Here is a 23,310-nt window from a genome sequence, read left to right as displayed (position 1 = left end):
GTCGCAAAGAGTGGGACATGACTGAGCGACTGAACTGAACTGAACTGAACCCATTCGTGCTGTGCCCACCAAAGATCTCTAGGGGGCAGTGTGGTCCAATGCTGCAGCTCTCAGGGATGTTACACATTCAAAACCTCAGGATGATTTTTATGGATTGGTTTCTCTCAATTTGGCTAATGAACCGTTTCTAGGGAAAAGGTCACCAGAGGAGAAAGCAAGTTGTGTCATTTTATCATTCCCTCTTTGTCCCGCTTTTCTGGCAGATGATAAATGGAAAGAGAGACTTCGGGACACAGAGTTCTACTTACTTCGGGGAGTGGAGGGAGAGGAGCATTTAGGACTGATGGCAGAGCATTGAATTCAGAGATTTTTTTTCTTTTTTCTTTTTTTTGCTGTTGTTGTCAAGTCTCCTTGGGGATGCCAGAGGATGAGGGTCAGCATTTCTGATGTTGGTTGAGAGGATGGCTGGCTTCTCTTTCCTAGTTTTTAGGGTGAGTTTAGAGCATTTCTTGACTTAGAAAGGTGCTTACGTGTCTGTGTTTCCCATGAGGTATCCGTGAGTCCACTCTGAGGAAAAGGGACCAGTTAGAAGGAATGAGGGTCTTGAGCAGAACCATACCAGGTTCACTGCTGAGACCCTGCACAGAAAAACCTGACCCCTGTGGTGATCTCTGTGGCAATTCAAACACAATGGGGCATCATCAGACCATTATTATAATATGGATGTTGTAGATGACAAAAACTTGTTTGGTACTGTATTATTTAAGAACGCCTAGAAGTTTTTGGAAACTTAAAGTATGGGCAACTTATGGACTCATAAGTCAAGAGTTTTCATTCAGTTTATTTAACTAAATAAATATTGGATTGTGTTGGCATTTGTGTGCTAAGTGGCTTCAGATGATTCCACTATTTGCGATCCTGTGGACTCTTCGTGATCCAGCCTCCTCTGTCCACGGGATTCTCCAAGCAAGAATACTGGAGTGAGTTGCCATTTCCTACTCCAGGGCATCTTCCTGGTCCAGGGACTGAACCTGGGTCTGCTTCATTGCAGGCAGATTCTTTACTGTCTGAGCCACCAGGGAAGCCCATGTTGGCTTAAAATAGATGTGCAAATATAAGGATAGATTGTGTATATGATGAAGTTATCTCAAAGAGAATGGGCATTTAGAACACACAAAACCTGCTGGTTAGCAAAGAAAGTGATTTCCAAAGTGAGTGTGGAAGTTTCTAAAATAACTGTAATGCTTAATATGTAGAATTTTTTGAGGATGAAATTAAATGAAATAATGTATGAAGATATCCTTTGCTAATTTTAAAGCACTATTAGAAATACAAGGAGCTCTTATTGCTATTTTTAAGTACTATTCTAAATTTTAAATTGGTGTATAGTTGATTTCACTATTGTTTTAGCTTCAGATGTACAGCACAGTGATTCAGCCATACATTTACATATATGTGCATATATATGTACATATATATATATATATTCTTTTTCAGATTCTTTTCCATTATAGGTTATTACAGGATATTTGAGCAGAGTTTCCTGTGCTATACAGTAGATTTTTTTGTGCATCTATTTTATACATAGTAGTGTATACAGACATTCATTCCAAGCTTCTAATTTATTCCTCTCCCCTCCTAAAATTTTCTTTATGAACTCCTAACCTAAACAGCACATAGTGGCTGTTCAAAAATGTATTTATTTGAAAACGTCTGTGTAACTTGAGATTTTTGTTTGCAGCAATAGCCTCTAATAATTATAACCATCAATGGAAAATATGATTTGATATATATTTGCTTTACATTTGACTTTACATAAAGGAGCCAGTACTTAATAGTAGAACAAATTCATGACTGAAAGCTATGTTTACTCTTGAGGTGTAAAGTACTTCTTGTCTCTCAAGTCCTTTTTTTCCCCTTTAAAACTTTTCATTAAAATCAGACAATCAAGGATTTCCCTGGTGGTCCAGTAGCTAAGTCTCCATGTTCCCAATTCAAGGAGCCTGGGTTCAATCCCTGGTCCGGGAAGTAGATCTCACGTGCAGAAACTAAAGATCCTCCACATGGCAACTAAGACCTGGTGCAGCCAAATAAACATTAAAAAAAGAAAAAAAAAATCAGAGAATCAGTTTTACAAATTATTCTGGTTATCATTTTCACTGGTGCAAATTTTCTACTAGATAAAAATAATCCTTAAATGTGTTTATTACTACAGCTTGGAAGAATGTTAAAAAAACATAAAAAATGGGCAACAACTTGAAATTTTAAATAATAAATCATCAGATAGTCAAGGCAGCAGATACAAGAAGCAGCTTAATAAATAAAAAAATTGTACTAATAATTATATATAAATAGAATCTAACAGTATGCTATATTAAGAGACTTTGGTTATATATGTCAATCACAGGTTATTTGTTGGTTAAGTTGCTAATATATGATCATTGTCATTTATGCTTGATTAATAACCCCTGAACCTTTTTCTTTTTAGATGATTTTATCTGCAGCTTCAGATTCTCTTCTGCAAAATACAAATATTAACTCAAAAGCAGTGGTTGCTTTATTTTTGAGGGGAAGGGCTCAGGAAATTTATTAGGTAAATTATCACATGGATTTTTCAAGTGCTCAGATACATTAGGAAGCTATGTGTGTTATTCTAATCTTATCTTGAAAATACCAGATCTGTTTTTTAAAATTTTAATTTATTACTAATTTTTGGCTGAGCTGGCTTTTTGTTGTTTCACACAGGCTTTTCTCTAGTTGCGGCAAGCCGGGGCTATTCGTTGCGGTAGATGGACTTGTCATTGTGGTGGCTTCTCTTGTTGTGGAGCATGGACTCTAGGGCTTGTGGACTTTAGTAGCTGTGGTGCACCAGCTTAGTTGCTCCGTGGCATGTGGTATCTTCCTGGACTAGACACTGAAGCCTCACCCCCTGCACTGAAGTATATTTACAGCATAGTTCAGAAACTACTGCATCATTTATATGAAAGTAAATAGGAGCTTAAGGAAGTATTTTTAAGAGATAAAAACTGACATGAAAGATTGCAAAAGCAAATTCTCTACAAGGTCAAGGAGGTGGTGGGAAAGTCATTAAATAACAAAAGTTGCTAGAAATAAGATATGTAATAAAGGACAAAATGATAAGTGCAAAGAAAGCTGCTACACAAATAGCGAGAAACCAGTATGGGATGTGGTGACTGAGGGTGGGCTTGTGCTGGCTTTGACACATAAGTACAGAGAAGAGGGACACAAAGATTATGCATTAAGGCTCAAAAAAGGAAAAGAAATGCTAAAAAGCAGGCACTCATTATTTTTAAGAGTAAGTGAAAGATTCCTTTTCTGTGAAGCAGTGAGAAGTGTGTGGTATGTAAACTGAATCAGGCTTCCATGCCTGACAGAACAAAAATTCCTATTCCTTAAAAAATATGAAGCTGCACTTCTTCTAGAGGGATGAAGTAAACATGTTTTTCCTGATTTCTCCCATTAAGTAAAACTAAACCCTGTTCATTTATATGTAAGACAAACCTCAGAAGACTTTGAAAGGTGGAGAGAGGAAGGTAGCCCAGCTAAGAACCTCAGGATGCCGGAACAGCATGGCTATAAGTGGCTCGTGCTTGCTTTTTGCCTCATTAACCCAGACTGGTCATAGCAAACACCCTAGCAAACACTGTCTTGCAACAACACAAGAGAAGACTCTACACATGGACATCACCAGATGGTCAACAACGAAATCAGATTGATTATATTCTTCGCAGCCAAAGATGGAGAAGCTCTATACAGTCAGCAAAAACAAGACCAGGAGCTGACTGTGGCTCAGACCATGAACTCCTTATTGCCAAATTTAGACTTAAATTGAAGAAAGTAGGGAAAACCACTAGACCATTCAGGTATGACCTAAATCAAATCCCTTATGATTATACAGTGGAAGTGAGAAATAGATTTAAGGGCCTAGATCTGATAGATAGAGTCCCTGATGAACTATGGATGGAGGTTTGTGACATTGTACAGGAGACAGGGATCAAGACCATCCCCATGGAAAAGAAATGCCGAAAAGCAAAATGGCTGTCTGAGTAGGCCTTACAAATAGCTGTGAAAAGAAGAGAAGTGAAAAGCAAAGGAGAAAAGGAAAGATATAAGCATCTGAATGCAGAGTTCCAAAGAATAGCAAGAAGAGATAAGAAAGCCTTCTTCAGCAATCAATGCAAAGAAATAGAGGAAAACAACAGAATGGGAAAGACTAGAGAGCTCTTCAAGAAAATTAGAGATACCAAGGGAACATGCAAAGATGGGCTCGATAAAGGACAGAAGTGGTATGGACCTAACAGAAGCATAAGATATTAAGAAGAGGTGGCAAGAATACATGGAAGAACTGTACAAAAAAGAGCTTCACGACCCAGATAATCACGATGGTGTGATCACTGACCTAGAGCCAGACATCCTGGAATGTGAAGTCAAGTGGGCCTAAGAAAGCATCACTACGAACAAAGCTAGTGGAGGTGATGGAATTCCAGTTGAGCTCTTTCAAATCCTGAAAGATGATGCCGTGAAAGTGCTGCACTCAATATGCCAGCATATTTGGAAAACTCAGCAGTGGCCACAGGACCGGAAAAGGTCAATTTTCATTCCAATCCCAAAGAAAGGCAATGCCAAAGAATGCTCAAACTACTGCACAATTGCACTCATCTCACACGCTAGTAAAGTAATGCTCAAAATTCTCCAAGCCAGGCTTCAGCAATATGTGAACCGTGAACTTCCACATGTTCAAGCTGGTTTTAGAAAAGGCAGAGGAGCCAGAGATCAAATTGCCAACATCCACTGGATCATCAAAAAAGCAAGAGAGTTCCAGAAAAATATCTATTTCTGCTTTATTGACTTTGCCAAAGCCTTGACTGTGTGGATCACAATAAACTGTGGAAAATTCTGAAAGAGATGGAAATACCAGACCACCTGACCTGCCTCTTGAGAAATTTGTATGCAGGTCAGGAAGCAACAGTTAGAACTGGACATGGAACAACAGACTGGTTCCAAATAGGAAAAGGAGCACGTCAAGGCTGTATATTGTCACCCTGCTTATTTAACTTCTATGCAGAGTACACATGAGAAACGCTGGGCTGGAAGAAGCTCAAGCTGGAATCAAGATTGCCAGGAGAAATATCAATAACCTCAGATATTCAGATGACACCACCCTTATGGCAGAAAGTAAAGAGGAACTAAAAAGCCTTTGATGAAAGTGAAAGAGGAGAGTGTAAAAGTTGGCTTAAAGCTCAGCATTCAGAAAACAAAGATCATGGCATCCGGTCCCATCACTTCATTGGAAATAGATGGGGAAACAGTGTCAGACTTTATTTTTCTGGGCTCCAAAATCACTGCAGATGGTGACTGCAGCCATGAAATTAAAAGACGCTTACTCCTTGGAAGGAAAGTTATGACCAACCTAGATAACATATTGAAAAGCAGCGACATTACTTTGCCAACAAAGGTCCGTCTAGTGAAGGCTATGGTTTTTCCAGTGGTCATGTATGAATGTGAGAGTTGGACTGTGAAGAAAGCTGAGTGCCAAAGAATTGATGGTTTTGAACTGTGGTGTTGAAGAAGACTCTTGAGAGCCCCTTGGACTGCAAGGAGATCCAACCAGTCATTGGAAAAGAGCCTGATGCTGGGAGGGATTGGGGGCAGGAGGAAAAGGGGATGACAGAGGATGAGATGGTTGAATGACATCACCGACTCGATAGACGTGAGTTTGAGTGAATTCCGGGAGTTGGTGATGGACAGGGAGGCCTGGTGTGCTGCAATTCATGGGGTCCAAAGAGTCTGACACGACTGAGCGACTGAATTGAACTGAACTGAACTGAACCCAGACTTAGAGCTGAGTAAACCAGCCCCAGAAACACCAACAGACAAATGAATAAATAGATAAACCTCCAAAGAGAAGCTTGCTCTCTCCAGCCAAAAGACCAGGAAAGGAGAAGTTTTGAAGACAGAAAACGTTCAGCCAATCACACACAGGAAAGGCATGACTCCATCCTCATTCACACCCATAAAGGCCAAGTGGGAAGCCCAACTGTCCACCCCAGCCAGACTGTGAGGAAGCTCCCATCTACCTCCCAGGGTAACGTCAGAGAGCTTGGGAGGGACCTGGGCTTTGATCTCACTGGGTGGTGAGGGGTCCACATGGTGCTGGCAGTGTTGATGTTAGTGGTGCTAGTGGAGTTGTTAGCAGAGGGCGAACAGGAGCCATAGCAGAGCCCTCTTATCAGTCCCATCCGAGTCGCACTGGAAACCCAGTGAGTGGGAAGCAGGCCCTCAACCCTGCCTTGCAGTCTAGGACCCTTCTCCAACTTGACAGCCAATGGGTCCCGCAGGAAAACCTGCATTCTGGACCATTTATTCCAGAGCAGTGAAGACATGTAGTCACCCCAAAACCTTTACACAAATATTTCTAGTGGCTTTATTTAAAGTAGCTAATAAACTGGAAACAACCCAGGTGAGTGGCTAAACAAAGTAGTACATCCATATGTTAGAATATTATCCTGCAGTAAAAACCAAAGAACTGTTGATACATGGAGCAGCCTGGATGAATCTCCAGAGGTTTACTCTGAGTGAAAAATAGCAAATCCCAAAAGGACTGGTTGCATTCTCATTTAAATCTCACACTTGTCACCTGTATTCTCATTTAAATCTCACTCTTGAAATGACAAAACTACATAAATGGAGAACAAATGAGTGGTTATCAGATGTTAGGGAGAGTGTATTTTGCTACTAAGGGCAACACGAGCGATCCCCCTGGTGAGTACCGTGACTGAATCAACAGCAGTATGCTGTTGATGATATGGCTTTGCTTTGTATTTTTGCATTGCCATAGTTTTCCTGTTGGTGGACATTTGATGAAGGCCACATGGGATTTCTCTGAATTATTTCTTGCAATTCCATGTGAGTCTACAACTATTTCAAAATTAACATAGTTTTAAAAATGTGTGGGATTAACAGATACAAACTGTTATATATAGAATGGATAAACAAGAAAGTCCTATGTAGAGCACAGGAAACTATATTCAATATCCTGGGATAAACCATAATGGAAAAGAATATGAATATATATATATATATATATATATTTCACCTTACTGTACAGCAGAAATTAACACAGCATTGTAAATAAACTATATTTCAATAAAATCTTTTAAAAAACAGGGACTTCCCTGGCTGTCCAGTGGTTGAGACTTCCAATGCAGCGGGTGCAAGTATGATCCCTGGTTGGGGAACTTAGATCCCACATGCCTCATGGCTGAAAAACAAAACCATAAAAAAACAGAAGCAATATTGTAACAAATTCAACAAAGATTTAAAAATGGTCCATATTAAAAAAATCTTAAAAAAAATGTGGAGCTAATTAGGTGATTTTTCTGTTTTTCAAAAAGTGAAATGAAGTTGCTCAGTCATGTCTGACTCTTTGTGATCCCATGGACTTTACAGTCCATGGAATTCTCCAGGCCAGAATACTGGAGTGGATAGCCTTTCCCTTCTACAGGGGATCTTCCCAACCCAGGGATCGAACCCAGGTCTCCCACATTGCAGGAGGATTATTTACCAGCTGAGCCACAAAAAGTAGCAACATAAAAATGGATTAGAAGCAAAAACCTGAAGGAAGAGGACCAAATAGGAGACCAAAATTAATTTATCAACAATTAGTCCCTTCTCCTGGAGGAAAACAACTCATTATACATATTTCAGTATTGATGGCATCACCATCATAGTGCTTCATAAGAAGAGTTGATGGTGTTAGTGACACAGGGTTGCAGCTACTACATGCCAAGCTACCTCTGTCCTTTACCAAAAAGAGCTCAATCTCCTAAATAGTCTTGTGCTCTGTGATGCTCAAAGGCCAGAGGAATTGGAACACTGGTTAAAACACACAGACCATATTTAGCTTTAGGTCCTTTTATTTATTGTAGCAAGGGCAGATATGGAATAGTCATTAGATTTTACCATAAACATATCTTTTTTAACCAATAGGAAGTATATATGAAGTATCAGTATGTCCAGTGACACAAATGTACTTTAAGCATTATAGTCTTCATTTAATCTTAAAATGTGCCAAGATGGTTGATGTTTGGCTAGTTATCTGTGAATTAAAGGAAGAGATAGGGAAGATGTGAGAAAGGTTTGTGATATTTCTGTTACATAGTATATTTCAGGTATACATGTATAATTTATATTTGAAAGACAAGTTGGTTTGCTGTTTGCCTGTGTTAGCAACATTCTTATAGTATGTGACATGTGAGTCATTGACCCAAAGGATTGGCATACATGAAGGTTTAATAATACCAGGTTACATATATTTTATTTGGACATAATACCTGCACATGAGAATAATGTAGTTTTCAATTTTACTTAATGGTACTGAGTGGAACATGCAGCATCAAATGCAGGAGATGTGCCATTTCATCGTTGATGTTCAGAAGTTCTCAAGGAGACCAAGTAAAGAATAGAGAAACAAAAATAAAATAAAATAAAGTACTGTTAGCCCTGGTAACTTCGATGCACGATACTGGATGCTTGGGGCTAGTGCACTGGGACGACCCAGAGGGATGGTATGGGGAGGGAGGAGGGAGGAGGGTTCAGGATGGGGAACACATGTATACCTGTGGTGGATTCATTTTGATATTTGGCAAAACTAATACAATTTTGTAAAGTTTAAAAATAAAATTAAAAAAAAAAAAGAAAAACACTATCAAACTTCTGCATTCTTCCTTCTCCAATCCCTTTTCAAGTGCAAATATTTTTGGTTTATTTTAAAAATCAATTTATTTTTATTTGCATTAAAAATTGATGACACATTTTGTACAGCATTGAATTTTATTTTTTCATATGACATTTTGTGGCAGATCCAATCCCATCTTCCTTATCCATGCTCATGTTATTTCTGTGCAGAGAGCTGACTGTGGAGTCCAGTTCTGCTTGTTGAGATGTGAGGAGAGGTTACTGGAGACTGTGGGGAAGACATACTCTGATTCTGTGCTCAGAGTCAAGCACAAAGGAAGAAAATCTTTTGCCAAGCTTACTATCTTCCCCTCTGCATTGGCACTTGATTTTGATGCCTATAGCATATTCAAAAGCAGAGACATTAGTTTGCCAACAAAGGTCCGTCTAGTCAAGGCTATGGTTTTTCCTGTGGTCATGTATGGATGTGAGAGTTGGACTGTGAAGAAGGCTGAGCGCCGAAGAATTGATGCCTTTGAACTGTGGTGTTGGAGAAGACTCTTGAGAGTCCCTTGGACTGCAAGGAGATCCAAGCAGTCCATTCTGAAGGAGATCAGCCCTGGGTGTTCTTTGGAAGGAATGATGCTAAAGCTGAAACTCCAGTACTTTGGCCACCTCATGCGAAGAGTTGACTCATTGGAAAAGACTCTGATGCTGGGAGGGATTAGGGGCAGGAGGAGAAGGGGACGACAGAGGATGAGATGGCTGGATGGCATCACTGACTCGATGGACGTGAGTCTGAGTGAACTCCGGGAGTTGGTGATGGACAGGGAGGCCTGGCGTGCTGCAATTCATGGGGTCCAAAGAGTCTGACACGACTGAGTGACTGAACTGAACTGAACTGTAGAGGCCAAATTGGGATCATAAGGTGATAAGTCAAAAAATGAACAGTCAATGGGATGTATGTAACAGAGCATAAAAACGGAGAGCCTGGCTTCTGGATGTCTTTGCTGAGCAGCTGAACCAGAGCCAGCCAGCAGCCACCTACCTTGGACAACTCGTTACATGGGAAAAGTAAATCACAATCTGTTGAAGTCGCTAGTAATAAGGTATCTGTTATGTATTAGGTATCTACACACTTGAAGCAAGTGTGACCTGTGTATGATTATCCACACTACTGGATAATTTTCACATAGGTAAGCTTAAATTGTATGGAATATTTCAGAGCAGATTCACCACAGCTTTTTTGGTTTTTTTTTTTGGTTTATCTGCTTTTAGTGTACTGGAGATCTTTATATTTTATAGAAAAGAGGGAACACCTCTGTGCATTACTGGTTTCCTGGCCTTAAATCTTTAGGTAACATCACTGACCGCACAATTGCACTCATCTCACATGCTAGTAAAGTAATGCTCAAAATTCTCCAAGCCAGGCTTCAGCAATACGTGAACTGTGAACTTCCTGATGTTCAAGCTGGTTTTAGAAAAGGCAGAGGAACCAGAGATCAAATTGTCAACATCCTCTGGATCATGGAAAAAGCAAGAGAGTTCCAGAAAAACATCTATTTCTGCTTTATTAACTATGCCAAAGCCTTTGACTGTGTGGATCATAATAAACTGTGGAAAATTCTGAAAGAGATGGAAATACTAGACCACCTGACCTGCCTCTTGAGAAATTTGTATGCAGGTCAGGAAGCAACAGTTAGAACTGGACATGGAACAACAGACTGGTTCCAAATAGGAAAAGGAGTACGTCAAGGCTGTATATTGTCACCCTGCTTATTTAACTTCTATGCAGAGTACATCATGAGAAACGCTGGACTGGAAGAAGCTCAAGCTGGAATCAAGATTGCCGGGAGAAATATCAATCACCTCAGATATGCAGATGACACCACCCTTATGGCAGAAAGTGAAGAGGAACTAAAAAGCCTCTTGATGAAAGTGAAAGTGGAGAGTGAAAAAGTTGGCTTAAAGTTCAACATTCAGAAAACAAAGATCATGGCATCCACTCCCACCACTTCATGGGAAATAGATGGGGAAACAGTGGAAACAGTGTCAGACTTTATTTTTCTGGGCTCCAAAATCACTGCAGATGGTGACTGCAGCCATGAAAGTAAAAGACATTTACTCCTTGGAAGGAAAGTTATGACCAACCTAGATAGCATATTGAAAAACAGAGACATTAGTTTGCCAACAAAAGTCCGTCTAGTCAAGGCTATGGTTTTTCCAGTGGTCATGTATGGATGTGAGAGTTGGACTGTGAAGAAAGCTGAACTCCGAAGAATTGATGCTTTTGAACTGTGGTGTTGGAGAAGACTCTTGAGAGTCCCTTGGACTGCAAGGAGATCCAACCAGTCCATTCTGAAGGAGATCAGTCCTGGGATTTCTTTGGAAGGAATGATGCTAAAGCTGAAACTTCAGTACTTTGAACACTTCATGTGAAGAGTTCTCATTAGAAAAGACTCTGATGCTGGGAGGGATTGGGGGCAGGAGGAGAAGGGGACGACAGAGGATGAGATGGCTGGATGGCATCACTGACTTGATGAGCGTAAGTCTAAGTGAGCTCCGGGAGATGGTGATGGACAAGGAGGCCTGGCGTGCTGTGATTCATGGGGTCGCAAAGAGTCGGACATGACTGAGAGACTGAACTGAACTGACTGAACATCACTGAATTTGCTAGTGTAAGAATTTGTAGTGTAATTTGCTAGTGTACAGCTTTCCATACATTTAAGGTAGATAGTTCTATTCAGTATTACTGAAGAAAAAATAAACACTTTCAGGGTTATTAAATGATTTGCTTAAGTCCACAAAGAATATCCAGGACTTAAAGCCAGGCTTTCAGGTTCTGATTGTTTCATCTTTCCATAACATGTACCCCTCTACAGTAAGTCCTAGGGAGTAGCTCATGGCGACACTCAGCTACAGAAGATGTTAAATATGAAATGCTCTTAAAACTTTCCACTTTTCTGTAACTGTGTTTCCCTTTTGCTTATCTCTTAGCCTCCATCTGTCAAACATTTTCTGCTAAGGTCTCCAGGGGGTCCAGCCAAGACCTCACTGCTCAGGGTCATCTGATAGATTGCATCTCTCAGAGTATTCATCTTTGGCAGTAGTTAAACTCTGACCACAGAACTCTAGACCACAGGTCTCTGAAATCATTTGAAGGGATCCATGAGGTCAAAACTATTTCTATAGCTTATTTGCCTTTTTCACTATGTTTTATCTACAGTGATGGTGTAAAAGCAGTGATAGGTAAACTCCTGACATCTTAGTATAAAACAAAGCATTGACACCAACATAAATTAGTATTCACTGTACATTTTAGTGCCACAAGTTAACAGTATTTTTTAGAAAAGTTCAGCTTCATTTAAGAGTGTCCTTGATGAAGCAATAAACATTAAATTTCAATCCTCGAGGGCAAGTTTTTTTTTTTTTTCTTAACATTCTGGATGATAAAATGGCAAGGTCCCATAAAAAAACTGCTTGCATACCAAAGTAGAATGATTTTCTTTAGAAAAAGCCCTTGTGTGATTAAGTTGTAAGCTGAACTAGCTGCTTCTTTATTAGTAACACATTTTTACCTGGCAGAATACCTGTCAGAATAACTGACAAACTATGGCTATTCACACTTGGGTGTTTGACAGATATTTTTGTGAAAATGAGTCAAGTGAACTAAACAGTATTGTTGTCAATGATAAAATTAAAGATTTTAAGCAAAAACTAGAGTTTTTTAAAACTCAGAACCTGAGAGCTTGGCATCCTCTTAATTGTTAAGAGGATGATGAGATTGATGATGATATTAGTGACCATGATGTTCTGATATTGTATATTGAATTTGGAAGATCCTTATAATTTAGCAACCAGTGTTTTTCAAATGATCAGTATATATATTGAATTATGAAATAAAGCAAAAGAGAAGATCCATTCAAATTACAATGTAAAACAATGGATTTAATGGATCAGAATACAAAAAGTTATTAATATGACAAACTCCATATTGCAGTGGCCTTTAAAAAAATGCAGGTTGCTAAGTTTTGGCATAGTATCAAAAATAATATCCACAATTATCTGAAAGGACTATTAAAATACTGTTTCTTTCCAACTAAACCTGAGAGAGGTCAGATTCTCTTCAAGTGCTTCAACTAAAGCAGCACATTAAAATAGATGGAGTACAGAAGTAAATATGAGAACACGGCTATAATCAGATCAGTCAGACACTGAAGACATTTATGAAATGTAAAGCAATCCCACACTTCTCAGCAATTTTTTGTTTGGAAAATGTATTTTTCATAAAATATGTTATTTGTCAATACTTACCATGTTTGTTATTATTTAAAACACATTAAGAAATATTTTTCATGGCTGGCTGCATGAAATTAAAAGATGCTTGCTCCTTGGAAGAAAAGTTATGATCAACCTAGACAGCATATTAAAAGGCAGAGACATTACTTTGCCAACAAAGGTCTGTCTAATCAAGGCTATGTTTTTTCCAGTAGTCATGTATGGATGTGAGAGTTGGACTATAAAGAAAGCTGAGTGCTGAAGAATTCATGTTTTTGAACCGTGGTGTTAGGGAAGACCCTTGAGAGTCCCTGGACTGCAAGGAGATCCAACCAGTCCATCCCAAAGGAAATCAGTCCTGAATATTCATTGGAAGGACTGATGCTGAAGTTGAAACTCCAATACTTTGGCCACCTGATGCGAAGTACTGACTCATTTGAAAAGATCCCCTTCCCAATAAAAACTCACTTACACCTCCTGCCTTTGTAGTTCTGGTATTCACTTTACTATGTAATAGAAGTAGCATGTTGCTGCCAGAATACAACCATTGCTTTTGGCAAATTAAAGTGCATGTCATTTCTTAACACACTAGAAAGGGGGAAAAAGCACACAGTCCAGTCTAAAACATTAGTACTTTTCCATGCAGATTTGTGCACATGTGAGAGGGTGTCCAGTTTGTCTAGTGATTGTTATTTAGAGAGTTGGACCACTATTGTATGTTGCTAATCATTGACTGTAGTCCCAAAAAAGCCTTGTGAAAATGTTATGCCCTATGTAACAGCAGAGTAACATAAAATAAAATTACATTTTATAAACCAAAAAAAAAAAAAAAAGAAAAGATCCTGATGCTGAGAAAGATTGATGGCAGGAGGAGAAGGGGATGACAGAGGATGAGATGGTTGGATGGCATCACTGACTCAATGGACATGAGTTTGAGTAAACTCTGGGAGTTGGCAATGGACAGGGAGGCCTGGCATGCTGCAGTCCATGGGATCTCAAAGAGTCAGACATGGCTGAGCGACTAAACTGAACTAAACTGAAGAAATATTTTTAAATTACCTCATTTTTAATTTCTAACATTGTCTCTGTGTATACCCTACATAAACAAAAGTCTTTGGGTTTCTCAAAATTTTTTAAGAGTATAAAAGATTTCTGAGATCAAAATCTTAAAAAACTTGGTCTAGTATATTTGTTCTCCAGGTAACTTGTGTTTTTACTGCCTCCTTTTACTTTTTTTAATCCAAAGTAGAGAATTTTAGCAGTCTTTCAAATATGACTGTGAACACAAGGGAAGTAGTTTTTATTAAAGAATGTTTTAATGCCTCACTGAAGCATCTTTTTCTGCAGAAGCATAAAATCATCCTTTGGAACAGGGCTTTCCTCATCCTCCACTTTTGAACTAAACCTCAGATGAGTAAAGAATCTGACAGGATTGGCCTGTTTCTCTTATAACTTCCAAAAAAGAGATGATAGAAAAGCTAGAGCTGGACTTATATCTACAAATAGAAAGAGTCTTAGAGAACTCAGTCCCACTCATTTGCTGTGTAAATACAGTACTCGAAGCCCAAACGTGCTGTGTGACTCCTACAAAGACACACGACAATTTGGCACATCTCAAACTAGAGCCCAGGTTCCTTGACACTGTGTCTGTTTTAATTGTAATTCATATCTGCAAAATGACTTTTAAAAAAATTGTATTTTTGCTTTTCTACATTATGATGGGGTTGACCTTAATCTCATCTCAATTTGATGATTTCACCCTTCACATGATTTCTTGTGGGTAGGATACGACACAATTACTGGTAGTACAGCATACATTCCAGAGCTATTGTTAACTTGAAGTGATGAGTAAGTACAGGATGACCTTTGCTAATCAAATATAGAAACAGAAGACGCTCCTAGATTGTGCGAGTATTTACGCACATCTACGTGCCTACAGGTCTGCACAAGCTTTGGGAGTCCCCATGAATCCACATCAGTGCTTAACTCAAGGAACTTGTGGCTTGACTTAACTTTTCTGTGTCCTTCCTTATTTCTGCCCCATGACGTGGTTGAGACTAAAACGTATTTTCTCTACAGAAGCTATGTCACATGCAGAAAGCTATGTTCCATATTACATGTTTGGAAGTCATGCAATCTTTATCACTGAGAATATTTAAGGTGCTGAAGAGCAAACTAATTTAATTAAAATAAGAATAATCACACCAACTGGATTTCTTCCTAAATAGGTTTATTTTTGCTGTCTTGTGACCATATATTAAGCCCATAACTTGGAACAAATTCTCACAGAAGCATGTAATTGATCATAAAGTAAATAAACAAGAAAGTGTGAACAGAAATAAAGTATATATAAAGCCACAAATGAGGAAAAACAACTCAGAAGTGTATGTCCCAGTATTTATGAGGCCCTAGCAGCAGCCACGGAGAAGGCGATGGCACCCCACTCCAGTACTCTTGCCTGGAAAATCCCACAGATGGAGGAGCCTAGTAGGCTGCAGTCCATGGGGTCACTAAGAGTCAGACACGACTGAGTGACTTCCCTTTCACTTTTCACTATCATGCATTGGAGAAGGAAATGGCAACCCACTCCAGTGTTCTTGCCTGGAGAATCCCAGGGACGGGGGAGCCTGGTGGGCTTCTGTCTATGGGGTCACACAGAGTTGGACACGACTGAAGCGACTTAGCAGCAGCAGCAGCCGTGCACACATGCAGCTGAATATAACCACCAAGGAAGGGAGTATGCAGCACTATGTGATGTGAAGTTTAGACAACCACCTTTTTAGTTTTATTAGTCTGGACTATCCAATAGTTTAATTCAGAGACAGATTTGCTTTGAAAATCAAAAATACCAGTATCTGGTGTGTGTGTGGGTGAGGTGGTAGTGGGGTGTGTGATATGTACACTAGAAAATAGCCAGCATGTCACCATATGGTCTCACAACTCAGTTATTTTGAAGAGTTGGGAAAAAAAATCTTGGAACATTCAGGTAGTCAAATGATCTTCTTACACTGCATCTGATAAATTACTTGATGCTATTGTGGGCTTAACCATATAAAAATAACTGGTGCCCCTCCTGCCTTTACTTGCCAACACACAAATACCCATAGAAACTCAATATTATCCTAGGATGAAAACCAACACATTTTCTCTAAGATTATTTGTATTACTTATATGGCCAAATTTTTTTTTTTGATAAATATCCTTGGTTATTTTTAGTGATCGGCAAGCTCATTCTGTTCTCTGAAAGAATATTTTCTTCAGAGCTCTGCTATCTCTGTTCGATGGATTCCTCATACATTGCAAAGAGGCAATAACATTTTTTCCCCAAAGTAGAGTTTAATAAAGTTAGTATGTCTGAACTCTATTGTAAAGGTATCAATTATCCAAAAGATGAATGAGATTTTTTTTATAAGGCAGTCTCCTCTACAGCTAAAGATAGAATTATAGAAAGGCTTTGAGTACAAGTTGTTAATGTTTCTTTTAAAAATAAAAAATTTAAAGCCAAGAGGATCTTTTTTTTTAAATTTAATTTAATTTTTTTTACTTTACAATATTGTATTGGTTTTGCCATACATCAACATGCATCTACCACGGGTGTACACGTGTTCCCAATCCTGAACCCCCCTCCCACCTCCCTCCGCATACCATCCCTCTGGGTCATCCCAGTGCACCAGCCCCAAGCTTCCTGTATCCTGCATCGAACCTGGACTGGCTATCTTAATGAACACATTTTTTAATTATTTAGGACAAAGATGATAAATAGAAAAGCCTACTCTGATGATATGTTCTTTCCATGCTCATTTATCTGAACACCTCAGCAGAACTGCCAATAATTATATATGTCTATATTTAATATTAATTAAGATGTCTGACCTTTGGGCCAGAAAATGAAAAGAGCTGCTCTATTAGGCTGCTGATTCGAAGGCTATGTTCTTTCAACCTATGATAGCATTGTTTTGGGTCTTTAAAACTCTCCAACACTTCAATAAACTCAAAGGTAAAAACAATGTTAAAATGAACTATAAAATTTTTATCCTTTGTCACTCACTCATTTGAGCATTTATTGTCCACGTACAGTGTGATAATTACTCTTCTAAGCATTGACATTGATATTTATTTATTGGCTGAGCTGCTAAGCAGGTGGGATCTTGGTTCCACAATCAGGGCTCGAACCCAGATCCTGGCAGTGAAAGCCCTGAGTCCTAACCACTGGACCACCAGGGAATTCCCCTGATACCTATATATGTATTTTTAAAAAGGTATGGCCTCTGCCTTCGAGGAGCTTACAGTCCAGTAAAATTCAGAAGCCTCAGTGGCTAGGGAATTAGCTCCTCAGATGGCTTTGTCAGTGTCTGTGTGTGTGTTATTGTGAATTCTGCCTGGAATGTGTCTAGGGTCAGTTGGGAAGAGCAGGTTGAAGGAAGGTAAAGAGGACTGAACGCAATGCATTGATTTCAGTTTTACAATGTCCAGCCCTCACAATGGTCTCCCCACTGTCTTTGCCCTAAAGTTGGTTAGAAGAAACCAAAAAGCAGGGAATAAAAGTACATTAAAAAAAAATAGCTACAAGAAAGAAATGCAGAGCACAATTGCTGGAAGAGGCATTGTCAGGGCACAATTTGAGAAAATATAATTTCAGTCCTGAAGTGATTGCCTTCAGAAGAGCAAGACAACCTACCCATTAAAGATCTTTGACATGAGAAAAGCTGAAGTCCTCGGAGGAGAGTTGAATGGTCTCTGATATTTTGATTTACTGTTTGAAAGCCATTTTAACCATAGGAAACATGTCCCAGAGTAGGCTTACCAAGGACTGGAGTATGATGATTACTAAATGGGAAAGTTGTGTGAATACTGGTCACTGATGCGATCTTGCTCTGAGGCCCTGCTGCATGGTAGCTTCCAGTATCTGGTGTGTGTTTCTTCCTCCCAGCCCCCACCCTGGCCACGCCTTCCTTTGTCTTGTCAGTCATCCTTTATGCAATTGTTTAGGTAAAATGAGCTGCTTGGACACTCTCTCAAAGGATTCTGGATGTGATAATAACTCTGCTTGGATGATCAATCCTTATATGCTAAAATCCGTATATGATCCATATATGATCAATCACATATATGCTAAAATCTTGGTGCAGTGACATCATAGGGCAAGAAACAGATCAACATGAAGATCCCTACTAAACTTTCAGTCCTTGCCTAAAATTAAGAGGAAAGTTATAGCAGTGGTGGTGGCCAAGGAGAAGAGGAAATGGGAAGCACTGTTTAAAAAAGAAGAAAACATTTCTTGGAGCACATATGTTTATTCAAGGGAAGCTCAGTTTTCAGTTTAGATTCCAAGCAAAAAATTTCTCATTCCCCTGATGAAATTATGGAATAATCCTCAACACTCTGCCCTCATACAGCATTGCAACACAGAAGTCCTGTTCTTAGGGGCCTGGGGAGTCTGTGATCTGGGATCCCCATCTGCTGGGCTTTGGGGAGTACAGAACTCTTTGAAATGTGAATTTTGTGTGTGTAATGTATATTTTGTACTGAAAAGGTTTATAGCTTTTATTAACAGCTCAAGAGACTCTCTGACTCCAAAAAGTTTAAAGTCGCTGTTGCTTATGAAGCACTCTTCATCAAAAAATACAGATATAAAGCAAAGGATTCATTACAGCTAAAGACTGTTGCAATATCCCCCAACTAGACATTTTCAGAATACAATTTCTACAGAAATGTCTGGATTAAGAGAAGCTGCTCACAAGTTGACTTTTAAACAATACATGAGCAACTCCCTAGATTCATGAGCTCCTAAGCAGGAATTATTCATAGTTACGCACCAGCAACACACATGAGGGGCTTCCCAGGTGGCGCAGTGGTAAAGAATCCACCTGTCAGTGCAGGAGATGCAGGAGATGTGCGCTTGATCCCTGGGTTGGGAAGATCCCCTGGAGAAGGACATGGCAGCCCACTCCAGTATTCTTGCCTGGAAAATTCCATGGAGAGGGGAGCCTGGCGGGCTACAGTCCATGTGGTCACAAAGAGTTGGACACAACTTCTATCTGGCTGCTATTTCTCATTTATGTAAGGGACAAGAAAACCAGGGAAAATTCTACAAAATTCTTGCCCTGAATAATTATACCTAGAAAATATTTCTGTCATTTTAACTGAAAATATCATCCTTTGTATGCATGGCTGTTTTGTGGGAAATTACTTTCAATGAACTGGTTTAAAAATTAAAATATTAATGTGATATGTTAAGGGAAAATATGTCAATATTTTAGTTGTGGATGGTATTATAGAAGTATAGTTTGTCACAGAAACTATCCACTTCCATCAAAATAGTCTAAGGAAACAGGTGTAGAATAGATTATATTCCATTTAAAACATTGCTTGCTTTATTGTTTTTAAATAGGCTTATGTGAAACTGTGCCTGCTGGGAAAAAATGAAATCCGAATGAATCATACACCCAAAGGTCATTGATCTAAAAATATAGGTCCTGTGAAATGGATGAACATATTCTACTTAGTGGAAGTCATCGAGTGAGAGGATTTTAGAATCCTTCCAAACCATTTAAGTCTCTGAGGTTGTTAATTAATTTATTAGGAACGGAGAAGACAGCCACTGTCTAGGGCAGTGTGTCCATGGGGAGCAGAGCAGATGAAAAGTGATCCTACTGAGGGGGGACAGAGATCAAGGGGCTTCCCTTCTCACAGAAGGAAGGGATAAGCATCTGTGCAAAGGCACGGGAGAGCCAAGCCTTGGTACCTGGGGTTCTCTGTGAAGGTGGACTTGGCAGGTGATCAGGAAATGCTGTGGATGATGTGCTGGGAGGATGCACTTTTGGAGCAGAAAACTAACTGGTGGAAGTAGGCCAGCATGTGTTGCCATCCAGACAGCAAACATGGTCTCTAACGGGAATGAGAGAGTTGGGTGTTCCTCCTGTAGATGCTTCTACAGTTTTTATGGACAAGGATGCTGCTGCTGAAGGAACGGGGGCCTCTTGTGCAGAGGGAGGTAACAGGAATGTGCCAGTTTGTCTTTTAAAAATTTTTACTTTGTAACTGAGCCCTAACCAGGAGATGTTCTCTGATAAATATCAGAGCAAATATTAGGTATGTATTTCAGAGTTTGGATGGCTGTCTTGCTGTGGACGCTAGCAGGGTAAATCTCTTTTACAGGGATGCTTCATTGTGAGAAAACTGTCTTTGGATAATACTGCTTATTGGTGAATAAATACACATAATAACGTGGAGTTACTTCCTCAGGATTGGTTCCAAAACCCCTGCGGATACCAGAATACAAGACCTTTATGTAAAATGACCCCTGATATCCGCGGTTCCATATACACAGATTCAACCAACCAAGGACTGTGAAAATGGAGGGCCGATAGTATATGTGCGGGTTTGCACACACACACTCACGTACAAAGACCCACATGGAGATCTCACTTCACTGAGAAGTTTATTCACATCAAAATTGGGAAAATGACCTTCTCAAGTTCAAGCATGACCTGGTCCAGGGCTCAACACTAGTCTGACAAAAAATCCTATCATGTCATTGAAAGGATAACTGTGAAATATATATTTAAAAATGTTATTATTTCTTTTGTAATAGAGTCTCTCCATAGGGTTGATCTCTTAAGTCTATGAGGTGAATCTCCAATTAGTAGATGAGAATGTTATATATTATAGTAACTAATTTTCCCAATGTCATACAGTTAGTAAACTGCAGGGTAGGAAATTTAATTCAAGTCTTCTGAATCTAATAGTTTACTATGAGTATAACAAAATATTGATTTAGTAAAGTTTTATTTTCATAAATTCAGCAATTTTTAAGTAAAATTTTATTATCTCAAGTTAATATAAGTAAACATATTTAGGTATTTAAACTTACATATAGGTATATAAAATTCACCTCATTTTCTTAGGCACATAGAACAAAGGAAAACAAGTATTTTAAAATTGATTTTATTTAAATTCTAGCCAAAGTTTTCTTTGCAAGACATGTGAGGTCTATGAAATTGCAGATGCCCAAAATAGCTTGTCATTTATGAAGACATAAATATAAAATACTTACAGTCACAAGTGTATATGTTCTCTCATGTGTAATTGTGTTTATGAGTGTATGTTTCTGCTCCCTATGATATACTTAATCAGTCAATAGCACATCATCTCTGAGTTGTTAATATTACAGAACTTGTAATGAGTAGAATTCAAGAAATGCATTCTAACTGAGACTACCAGAGGATAATATCTGAAATACCTAATCAACAAATACAAATCTCTAAAATGCTCAGTAATAGGAAATTTGTCTTCAATGTTGAATTCTTTTAGTCTAAAAATGAGTCTAATTTAATTAGTTTTAGAAGAAGCATAGGGATAACTTTGAATGTATTAAAGGAAACATTGCTTACATAATCATTGCTGTGAGTGGACTCCTTCAAGGTATACAGTCAATGGGAAAAGCGGACAAGTAAACCTGAATCTACTTATCTTTTGGTTCAGTGCTCTGTAAAGAGCCTTGGCAGCATGGGGGAAAGACATTCACAGCCAATCAACTGTCATGAAAGGTTGTCTGATCTGGGTTGTGAAGTTGAGGGTTTCCTTCCTAAAGGAAAGAAGAAGGAGGGGAAAAGCTGTGATTGAGACAGAGGGAAATATCATAGCTATCATGAAGGCATCATGGAGCCTGGTGAGTCTGGGGAAAACAAGTTGGTTATGGTTATATCATCGGTTGATCAATGAGGAGGAGCAGATGCTAGGTGATGTGGAAAGTAGACAGATCTAGTGTGCTAGGAGAAGGAATTTGAATTTATTTTCTATTTATGGGGAAGTAAGACAAAAACTGATAATTCTCATCCAAAATCTCTTCCTTTTGGGGTCATTCCCTCTCTCAGAACAGAGTGAGGCCATGTGACTGAGTTCTAGTGAATGGAAAGAGCAGAGACGGATGTCTGTCTTCTGGATGTGTCCAATCTCTCTTCTCGTGGAAGTGTTGGACATTATGTGTTGAAGGTGTGAAGACCTCTGTCAGCCTAATTGCTATCATTAGCACTTGATCTAAACTATTATGTTACCAGTGCTTGGTCACTACAACGAGTTCTAGATATTACAGAAGTTTGGACAACCCTAACTAAACTGGATACACTGGAATATTTCAATTTTGGAACTATAACTTTGGCAACAAGGGGAGGGAATCATTTAGGAGACTACTATAATAGACTTGAGAACCTGGACTCAAAAAGACAAAGCGTTTATCTGATGGACAAAAAGTTTCCCACCCCAGCTGCTATCTCTTCCACCTGTCCCTTCCTCCTTCACTTCTTTTTAAATCTGGGAGATATGATGATATATAAATGCCACACAAAAAGTCAATGGCAATTAAGATAAATGGAAAACTCACAAACTCAAGATCTTTAGCAGGTAAATTTGTAAGCGCTTGTGATGGATTTGATATGGTAGATGAATTACACAAAGACAGCTAGAATGAGGGTTTCCCTGGTGGTCCAGTGGTTAAAAACCTGTCTGCCAATGCAGGGAACATGGGTTCGATCCCTGGTCTGGGAAGATCTCACATGCCTCAGGGCAACTAAATTCATGCCCTGCAACAAGAGAAGCTACTGCAATGAGAGGCCTGTGCACCACAACGAAGAGTAGCCCCTGTTCACTGTGGATAGAGAAAGCCTGAGTGAAGCAATGAAGACCCAGAGTAGTCAAAAATAAATAAATGAAAGAAAGAAAGAAAGAAAGAAATCTATATGACTCACAAGTATGGCTCATGTAAGTGATTAGATACCATGTAGGAAATTTAGAAAAGGAACATGACTAAGGAACAGTAAATAAATATTAAGCACATTGACTTTGATTTGGCTGTAAACCACTGAATAACTGAGGAAGACATGTCTAAAAGGTAAGTCAGTTTGGAGTTTAGCCAAGAGGTCTGGGCTGTTGATAACTTTGCACGGTCACATTTGTGTGAAGCAATGAAAACTGGGTGAGGGAATGGCACAAGCCCTCGAGCTGGTGATGGGAAATTTTGATTTAAAGATGGACAGAAGGAAAACAGATGCCCTCAGGGAGTAAAAGGAGTGGCCAGAGGGATGGGATAAAAAACAAAATAGCAGGGGATAAATCACCAAAGCTAAAGCAAAAGAGCATTTCAAGTTCCAAAATTCCAAAAGCAACTTGGATAAGGACAAAAAATAATTCATTAGATAATGCATCAAGAAGGTCATTGTTGACTTTACAAAGAGCAGTTGGCAAGAAATGCTGGTGACAGAAGTCTGATCCCAGTAGACTAGGCCACGGCTGGATGAAGGACAGCACAGGACAGACAGCCCCCCCCATCCCGAAAAG

Source organism: Bubalus kerabau, chromosome 16, assembly GCF_029407905.1.
Source record: "Bubalus kerabau isolate K-KA32 ecotype Philippines breed swamp buffalo chromosome 16, PCC_UOA_SB_1v2, whole genome shotgun sequence".
NCBI classification, from domain to species: Eukaryota; Metazoa; Chordata; class Mammalia; order Artiodactyla; family Bovidae; genus Bubalus; species Bubalus kerabau.
This window is presented reverse-complemented; position numbering follows the sequence as displayed.